The sequence below is a fragment of the Macaca fascicularis genome, chromosome 11 (assembly GCF_037993035.2).
Source record: "Macaca fascicularis isolate 582-1 chromosome 11, T2T-MFA8v1.1".
In the NCBI taxonomy this organism is placed as follows: domain Eukaryota; kingdom Metazoa; phylum Chordata; class Mammalia; order Primates; family Cercopithecidae; genus Macaca; species Macaca fascicularis.
In genome coordinates, this window is record NC_088385.1 from 72439069 (window position 1) to 72447608 (window position 8540).

The 8540-nt window shown below is 38.7% G+C and overlaps 1 long non-coding RNA gene across 3 annotated transcripts in view; it reads right to left on the minus strand.

Moving 5' to 3' along the window:
• Window positions 1-6875, minus strand: part of LOC135966261 (uncharacterized) — a 169670-nt gene extending 162795 nt beyond the window's left edge. For all 3 annotated transcript variants that reach the window (XR_012420444.1, XR_010579484.1, XR_010579485.1), the window contains exon 1: window positions 6546-6875. This is a non-coding gene — a long non-coding RNA (uncharacterized lncRNA). The remainder of the gene's footprint in view (window positions 1-6545) is intronic.
• Window positions 6876-8540: the final 1665 nt, after the last annotated feature.

The following is an 8540-nucleotide window of genomic DNA, read 5'->3' on the forward strand; positions in this document are numbered from 1 at the left end:
AGAAGGGTTTTGAGACACTTAGCTGAGTTAACACATGTAACGCCCTTGGGAAGTGTCTAGAGCATTAGAAGCATTCAATAAATATTAACTATGATCTTTTAAAACAGGGGCAAAAGAGAGAAAAAAAGGAGAGGAAAGAGAGAAGTTGGGACCAAGGGTCACTATAAGAGCAAAGCAGAGGAATGGACTGTAGCAAAGTACGCTTCATGAGTAATGAGTGGAACAATGGGCAACAAGCAGTGAGTGAATCCTCCTGGGTGCCAGCTATTGGGCTAGGAACTTCAGCCCTGGGCAGCCAAGGAAGCATGCTGGATTGAAGAGTAGTAGGAAACAGGGAAAGATTTAGAGGCACCTGACTGTCATTTTAGCCCTTATCATCTAGGGCTGTGATTCTCAAATTGACACAACAGTGTCTTAGAAGCCGTAGTACTATTTGCAGGCAATATGAAATAAACACATATACTCACATTGGCTTGTGGTCAGGATAAGTAGTTTAAGAAAAAAAGGGAGAGGTGTTTAAAATAGAGCATAATTTAAAGAACTAAACTTTTTTATGTAAATGAGTGACACATCACTATTATTTGATTTTTAGTAGCTTGAGAACTACTGTATTAGGTAGTGGAGAAAGATGAATGGTTGGGAAAACAAACCTGGCTTAAGGCATAGAGTTAGGATGGAAGTTGGGGCAAGAAAAATGGCTAGCAAGCTGTAGCACTCATTTGAGCTTTTAAAAAATGCAAGTCAGTCTCAAGGTGAGTTCATGAGTAATGAAAGGAAATAGATGAGTAGAAGATCAATGATGTAGGAAAAATGAAAATATTTTATTGTATACAAAGACCCAGATTCAAATCACTTCACTAATTATCAGCTTCTGACTTCTCTGAGGTTGTCCCTTCATCTACCAATGGAATTGATAATAAATACTTTAGTGCGGCTGCTATGAAGATTGGATCAAATAAAAACGTGAATGTAAACTGACACTTGATATATGGAGGCCATTCTCATGTAATCCTCCCATCTCAGCCTCCTGAGTTTGTGGGACCACAGGCATGCATGACCACACCTGGCTAATTTTTGTATTTTTTTTGGTAGAGGTAGAGATGGGGTTTCACCATATTGTTCAGGCTGGCATTCTCATTCTTAATGATACTTGCCTGAATGTAGGAGAATGAGGAGAGAGGAGTCAAAGATGGCTACAAAGGTTTGACCCCAGGTGCTTGGGGAAACGGATGACCCCATGGAAAGCAATAGGAAAGGCAAGACTAATCCAGTCCCGAAAGAAGATGGATTAGTTCCACTTTAGGCACATTGAATGAGGTCCAATTTGGCAAGTTTACTTTGCTGAAAAGAGAGTTTTAATAAGTAAAGTTTTTTTATAACCTTAGAAAAAGTGAACATATATTATTTTTTCCTGTTTGTGACATGTTGAATGCCCTTCATTGTCCTGTTATCTTTAACTGTAGTATATGGAAATAATTTTAAAACCAGATTTAAGGGTTCTAAGAAGGAAATCTTAGAGCCCAGGATAAATTGCACATAACTTGTGACATACAGACTACAATGGGGTTTTTATGTGCTAAACTGTGATTATTATATGACTATTTAGATTTGCAGTGATTAGATTATTTATTTATTTATTTAACTTATTTATTTTGAGACAGGGTCTCACCTTGTTGCCCAGACTGGAGTGTAGTGGTGTAATCATGGCCCACTGCAGCCTTGACTTCCTGGGCTCAAGTGATCCTCCTGCCTCAGCCTCCCCAGTAACTGGGACCACAGGCACGCACCACGATGCCTAATTTTTGTATTTTTTGTAGAGACAGGGGTTTTGCCATATTATCTAAGCCTGTCTCATGATTATATAAATTAAAATGTACCATGCATGCGTGGAAATATACTTCTTTGCCCTTCTGCAAATAGATCATTCATGCCCAATTGGGAGTACCATTTCGCATGGTACTACCATTTGGAATCAGGTAGTCTCAGCTTTGAATATGAGCCCTGTGTGCAAAATTGAATAAATTTTTTCAAATTCTCTGGGCCTTAATTTTCTAATATGTAAGAAGAGATAAAAATAAGACCTATTTTACAGGGCTCCTGTGAGAATTAAATGAGATTACATTTGGCACTCACACATAATTGGCTATCAATAAACATAGAGTTCTCCATCCGTTTGACCCCTGTATAATGGCATTGATGCTATTGGCTGCAGAAAAAATTACAGATATAATTTGAGAAGTTTTAGAAACACATTTGTATTCTGGCTTTTGTCTTAGTTAATGGAAGATGATGTACAAAGAAATAATCTAGTTAAGTCTGGACTTGGTGACTAAGTTCAGAATAGAAGTTTTAATAAAAAGCATGCTTTGTTAAGTTTTGGTAAAGCACATACCAGGTTGTACCTGTGAACTTATTCTTTTAAGTTTTGATACTTTATATGTCTTTTTATCAATAAGCATAATATTAAAATCTTCTAATTTAGAGACATTTTGCCACTTAAAATACAGAGTTGGAAAATTATGGATTTGATTTATATCTCCTTAGAAAATGCCCGCCACGCCTAGCAGCAACATAATAAAAAATGTTGTTGACCTAATGGCAGCCAAGTAACTTACCTTTTTGAAAATTAGCTTCATAAATAGAAATTCATAACACACTGGTCTCCCTGACCCTGCAGGTCTCCATGATCCATGAGCACTACCTGTAGCACCTAGAATTTATCCCTGGTTCTAAGTAAACCTGGGTTTACTTGTGTAATACCTGTCTTTCTCCCTGGGACATAAGCTCTGTGATGGAAGGAAACATATTTGTGTATTTCACCACTAGTTCCTAGAATCCAATGCGATGCCTGGTGCCTCATAGGCACACAATAAGTGTTTGTGGAAGGATGAAGGGAGGTGGAGGGAGGGACCTAATACAGTACTTGGAAATGCAGTCAGTGCTTTAAAAAAGCTTGTTTAATGGATGGAGTAAGTCACATTTCCTGTTTTTCTCTTAGTCATATACTTTGTAGGACAGAACGAATATATCTTAGGCCACAAAGAACAGTCTTAAAGTAAATGCATGAGTATTAATGAAAGCTATATTTATATTATAATACTAACATTTCATTGAGTGCTTACTATGTACCAAGTACTATGCTAAGCCCTTTGTATGCATTAATTCATTTAACTATCATAATAACACTATGGGAGAATTTCCACTGGACACATGAAGAACTGAGGCTCAGTGTAGTTTTATAAGTTTTTATAATATAGCTAATAGTGGGAATGGGATTCAAATCCAAGCCTGTCAGTCTCCACCTCCATAAGGATTTGAGAGTACCTTACAGTGGTATCTAAGTTGTCACTCACAGCATGAGAACCAGATTGGTAGGGCCTCCTGGGTACCCATATCTGCTAAGGGAGGCCACACCTGCTTAAGCACATGGGGACAGCCCTCCTGGGCCCACACAGCCCACACATGACAGGTGTCCTTCCAAGTGTCTAACCACAGTATAGTACAGAACTGATATGGGTTAGGCTTGGTGTCCTCACCCAAATCTCATCTTAAATTTTAAACCCCATAATCCCCATGTGTCAAGGGAGAGACCAGGTGGAGGTAATTGGGTTACGGGGGTGGTTTCCCGTATGCTGTTCTCGTGATAGTGAGTTCTCATGAGATCTGATGGTTTTATAAAGGGTTCTTCTTCCTTCACTTGGCACTTCTCCTTCCTGCTACCTTGTGAACAAGGTGCCTTGCTTCCCCTGCACCTGCTACCATGATTGTACATTTCCTGAGACCTCCCCAGCCATGTAGAACTGTGAGTCAATTAAACCTCTTTCATTTATAAATTACCCATTATCAGGCAGTTCTTTATAGCAGTGTGAAAACAGACTAATACAAGAACCAAAGAGGTATGTGGCAGAAATGAATAGTTAGGCACAATAAAGAAAGTTTGCCCTCAAAGAAGACCAAAACAAACACAAATCTGGAAAAACAAGCTAGATCCCAAGGGTCAGGGAAGTGCTGGGGGCAAGTGCGTTGCTATAAAAAGGGGCCATGGGAACTCACTACTGTGGTCTCAGAAAGCTAAGGGAAGGCATCTTGGGTCAGAAGATGATTGAGAAAACACACCAAGAAAGGACCTTCTACATAAGGCATGACTATTTCTTCTTCGCCCCCATCCTAATCCTATCCCTATACCAACATATGCTTTATCTCCTCCTCTCTTTCTTGCTCTCTCTCTCTCTCTCTCACACACACACACACACACACACACGCACACACACACACACACCACTGCTGTTAACATGTTCTTACATGCCTGAGGTTGCTGGCTTTTGCTCTTCATACAAACATCTTTAGAAAACAAGGTTAAAGTGTCTAGATCTAAGACTGAACAAACAGTGCTTATGTTTCTGTCTCCATCTTGAGAGTAAGAACATGTACTCCATGTCTTTTCTCTCTCCCTCACTGCACCTATTACTAGATACCATATGCTCTGCACGTACTTGGCACTCCATAAATGCTTGCTGAATGGCTAACTTTTCCCATCTCCCCCACCCTTTCCTTCCCACCCCAACAGCATGACTTTAAAGATCTGCTGCAGAGCTGTGGGGAGAGGTTTAAGATCCGTTTTGACAAATAACCCTTATGGGTGTTTAAAGCCAAAAGATCGAATATTTAAAGCAGAAATATGAGCTGTGACTTCATGGGTGTTCTGTGAAGAGATGCATAAAGCTGTACAAATAGATAGCCTTTCAGACAGGACATAACAGACCCAGCTTTGTGCGTCTGCAAATATACAGAAGAGAAGAGCCCAAACTTAACTTTCAACCCTGTATTTCCTTCTGAATCAGTTTAAATAGGAGAATGAAGGTAGTTAAATCTTCTATCATTTTAAAAGATCTTACAAATACTTTTGGCTTTAAAAGCTTATGTCACTGATTCATAATGTAAGAAGTTACATTAAAATTATCCTCCACCCTCTCACCACCATCACCACCCCCAGACAGGAAAATACAGGCAAAAATGAGACTGGATTCCCTGGGAGTGGTGGGAGCAAATTGATTGCTGTTAAAAAAAAAAAAAAAAAAAAAAAAAAAAGGGTTGGGGGAGGGTGGTGCTTTTAGACTCTCAGGCGTGAGATCTTGGTGCCGGGAAGTGTTAAAGGACTAAAGCAAGGATCTAGAGTCAGCAGATGGTTGCAGGAACACAGAGGGACACAAGCACATGATGGCTCTAGTGGATGACTTCATGAGGGTGTAGAGCATAGAACGGAAGAGAGAATTAGTCCCAAGAGAGAAGTCAGCATGCTCTGAGCAGGCCTATTGCTCCATTGGTCGCACTTTCTCCAAAGGATGTCCAGAGTTCCCTGGCTGTTTAGGTTAAAACAGCAGAAACAAGAGCACACCCTGCCCCTGTTCCAGCTCCAGCTCCAGCTCTGACCATCCTGTGTTCTCTTAAAGCAGTTGACTTGAAGAAAAAGTGAATGTCTTGAGTCCTTGGCTCTTACACCTATTCTACGATCCAGAAGTGATTTCAGCAAGTGCAATCAGCTTGATATATACCACTTTTGTTTTAAGTACAACTATATTAAATGGAGCTATGTTTGTCCAGTGGCCGAAGAGGTTACCTGGAGCTAAGGGTTTGTAGGATAGTTGTACTCAAATATATTCAAGTACCTAGCAACATAAATTAAATTGACCTTAAGAACCCTTGGTTATATTACTAATTTTTACATGGCTAATATCAGAAGTGTGTCCTATTTTCAATTCATCCTTTGTTTCCATTTCATGTAGATATAAAATAGATCAGTAACTCTGAATTCTATAGAAAACGTATTTGTCTAAGGTTATTGACCAGATAAGAGAAATTTGGATAAACACACAATGCCTTGGTTTTCTTGATAATGCGTTATGTTTACAGAGAACCTTCTCATTTTCTTCTCATGTGACTCTCAAAAATCTCTAGAATGGGAATTATTATGACTCCCATTTTACAGAGGAGGAAATAATAGAAACTCAGAGAATTTTATTCAATTGTTCATTTGTGCAACCCTATTCTTTGGGTCACAATTTTATGCTAGGCAATAGAAATATAGAGATGAAAAAAAAAAAAAAAAGCATGACCTGTAGGAGCTCACCATCTATTATGTAGAACACATAAGTAAACAAAATATAAGCACGTGATCAGTACTAGGTTAGGCAGATGGACTAGATACAATGATGGAAAATGGAAAGACTCACCAAATTTGCCTGGCTGTGAGTAAGTAGTCTTCACAAAGCTGGAAGCCCTAGAGGTAGATTTTTTTTTTTTTTTTTTTTTTTTTGAAATGGAGTCTCATTCTGTCGCCCAGACTGGAGTGCAGTGGCATGATCAAGGTAGATCTTAATGAGAAAGAATTTGCTAGAAAGACAAAGCATAAGGTGGAGGAGCAGCAAGAGGCGAGGCACAGAAGCACAGAACTATGTGATCAGTTCAAGGAATAACAAGCAGTTCAGCATGGTTGTAAAGTAGAGAAGGAAGGAAAATGAGAGCGTTTGCTTTAGGAATAAGTCTGCCTGTGATGAACAAGGAGGTTCTAGGTTGGTGAAATGAAGTCTTCAGGAACTTGGAGTTGTTCAGTCTTTGTTTCAATACACATGGCCTCTATTTCCAGGATCTCTTCATACCTCCAAACGGCTGCTCTAGATTCACTCACCATATCCATATTCGGCGCAGCAGGAAGGAGAAAGGGAAAAAAAAAAAAAGGAAAAAAAGACATGCACCAGCTGTCTTTTAAGATTTACAGGAGCTGCTGCAAGACACTTCTGCCTACAGCTCCTTGGCCACATCGTCACACCAACTGCTGAGGACTTTCAATAGACTCCGTTATGAAGACCAATGAGCTCAGTTAAAAATGTGTGGCTATATTAATAAAGAAAAATGAGAGTATGAAATTTGGAGGACGACTGCAAGTATCTGCCACTGAGTGGAAAGAGGAAGTTGATCATAAAGGATTACGAAGATCATTGAATTAACTATGAATCATTGCTTTGAAGCTCCAACTTTGCCCTCTGGCCAATGGGGGGTCATTGAAGGGTTTTGATGGAGGACTTTGGATGACCACATTTCCATTTATCATTAGGATGGATGATAGACTGGAGAGGGTAAGATTGCAGACAGAGAGACCAGTTAGGAGATTGTTATGTTGATCTTGGTGAAAGATAATGGAGGTCTCAACTAAATAGTAGTAGAGAGATGGGGTAAAGGAAAGAAAGGGCGAAACACCAAGATTATTACTTATCATGCTAGGTAAGTAGTAAGGGGCAGAATTCGAACCCCAATCTTTAATGCAAGTCCATGTACCATGAGATTCATCTGTTTTTTAAAAAATGTTTTAATTGACAAATAAAAATTGTATATATTGTGGTGTACAGCATGATGTCTTAAAATATGTATGCATTGTATAATGTCTAAATCAAGCTAATTAACATATGCGTGACCTCACAAACTTATTTTTTTTATGGTGAGAACATTTTACTACTACATTTACATCTACTCTTAGCAATTTTCAAGTATACAATACGTTGTTATTAACTATTATTACCATGTTGTACAATAGGTCTCTTGAACTTATTCCTCTTGTCTAACTGAAATTGTATATCCTTTGACAAATATCTCCCCAGTTCCCACTGCCCTCATCCAGCCTCTGGTAATGAGATCAACTTTTTTAGATGCCACATATAAGTGAAATCATGTAGTATTTGTCTTTCTGTTCCTGGCCTATTTCACTTAACATAATGTCCACCAGGTTTATTCATGTTGTGCAAATAACAAAATTTTCTTCTTTTTAAAGGCTGAAGAGTGTCTCATTGTGTATATATTCCACACTTTCTTCATCCATTTTTCCATTGAAGGGCGGTTAGGTGGATTCCATGTCTTGGCTATAGTGAATAATGCTGCAATGGACATGGGAGTGCAGATATCTCTTTGACATACTAATTTTATTTTATTTGGATTCACACCCAGTAGAGAGATTGCTGGATCATATGGTAATGCTATTTTCAGTTTTTTGAGGAAACTTCATACTGTTTTTAATAACGGCCATAGTAATTAATAGTCTTACCACAAGCGTGCAAGAGTTCCCCTTCTCTACCTCTTGCTAATACTTATTATCATTCATCTTTTTTATAACAGTCATTCTAACAGGTGTGTGGAGATGAGACTCATGTTTCTTAATCAACATTATAGTAAGCAGGATTTCAAACTCCCATAACCCCTTTGTATCTATGTCATGTTGTGGAAATCAGATTTATCATGGTCCAGACCCAGGAACTAGAGTCCAAAAGCAAAACAACATTTGTGACATAACATTTTGAGACATTTTCTGTTTTCTCTTCCTGCATTCAAGCAGATAGAAGACTCTGGGCTTCCTTGTCTGAGACAGGACTTCCTGAGTTTTATTCCTAAAAGCCTAAGCACATGCAAGAGGACAGAGTTTGAAGAGAGAAAGATTTTAGCTAGGCTAGGAAGACAGTTTTTCTTTTTCTTTGCAAGACAATTTTATTACTTGT